Below are 1,686 nucleotides of genomic sequence, written 5' to 3'. Positions count from 1 at the left end.
AAAATTTCTTCCCTGGCTTTTGAAAGATTGAGAGTGGTCTTTTCTTTCTTATTCATTATTTGCATTTTTATCTTCATATGATTATGTTATCCTTACTGCTTTATTTCTATTTTGTTTTTCATTGTTTCTTTTGGGTTTCCCAATTTGTGAGGCACAGAAGTGGATGCCTAGAGATAACTGAAGAATCTATGGGGTTTCAGGGGCGGGGAGTGGGAGATAAGGAGGGTGAGGGGATTTGGGGAATAAACAATGAAGGCGGGAGGGGGGAGGAGAACTAGGACTGACTGTGATTACATAACTCATTTTAAAGGCGACTTCCATGAGGGGGAAAAATGTTCTAAAGTTGATTGTGGTAATGATTATACAATTCTTCTTGATATGACTGAACAATTGAATTGTGTGACATCTGGATTAGGTGCCAATAAAAATGTAAACAAAATACAAAAAAACACTAGGTATCAAGATGGTTGGTTAGCTGAGAAATTTGGTAGGCTATTTTAATCTCTGTCCAAAGAGAGAGGTGATGCTGTAATAAAAGGATGGCAAATATTTCCGGGACAGGGGGTGGGGGTGGGGGTGGAGACTTACATCTTAGGAAACTCTGTCAGGTCACTATGAGTCAGAATCAATTCAATTACAGTGGGCTTGGGTTTAGGTTGTATTTCTAGAGCTACTTCCATAGTGTCCTGCGTGCAGAGACCACCAGCTGCTGCTCAGGAGAAAGATGGGGCTTTTCCTCTGGCCAGGACTTAGTCTTGGAAGCCCATCCTTGCAGTTCCACCCTATCTGTACTGACTCCCTAGGGGTGGGAATTAACTCAGTGACAGAGGTTTCCCGTTTACCCCGCAGTCACTTCCTTCTCTGCTATTTCTGATGAGAACTGATGTGAGCTGTGTGTACACATTCATAGAAGTATCAGCAAAGTCTGAAAGGGTACCTAATAAAGTCATGAGATTTTTCCTGCTTGGAGGAGGGGAAGAAATTGGATGAGAAAGAGAAGAGGAATTCAAATTTAGCTACAATACTTGATTTCATTTATTTTAAAAAAAACTTCTTGATCCAAGATGGTCAGGATTTCTCATATTGCTTTTGTACTTTCTGTATTTTTCAAATTTTACCATTATTCATTAAGATCATGCGACACTGATTCTAGGATAGCAGATTGATATAAAAATTAATTCACAAAAATAACTCATAAATTAAATCATAAAACAGTTACATCCACAGGTAAACACACACACACACACACACACACACCCCAAAATTAGTTTGGTGAATACTAAAAAATTATTTCATGATACCGAACCCAAAAGTTACAAATAGTTAAAGCTGTCTCTTTCTTGCCTGTGTTCGCCATTTCCATCCCTCTCCGAGTCAATCCTGAGCTCCACTTCTTAGTATACTTTCAAAGGTATGTAAGATAGTCATTAGTGCAAATTCACATCCAAGGAGCATGAGGCGGGTGCATTTTTCTGCACCCTGCTTTTGTCGTCGTCATAAGGAGCCCCTCACAACAAAGAATTGTCCAACCCAAAATATCAGTAGACCACAGTTGAAAAGACTTGAGTGGAAGGTGTTTTGATGTTAGATTGTGACCTGGCACAATGTGGGCACAATGGATCTGACCTGGGCCTCAGGGACCAGCTTCTGGCTGGTGGATTGATCATGTGGGGCCTGGCCTCCAGG

This window comes from Echinops telfairi, unplaced genomic scaffold, assembly GCF_000313985.2.
Source record: "Echinops telfairi isolate 266 unplaced genomic scaffold, ASM31398v2 ScPeMD7_7458;HRSCAF=8496, whole genome shotgun sequence".
In the NCBI taxonomy this organism is placed as follows: domain Eukaryota; kingdom Metazoa; phylum Chordata; class Mammalia; order Afrosoricida; family Tenrecidae; genus Echinops; species Echinops telfairi.
This window is presented reverse-complemented; position numbering follows the sequence as displayed.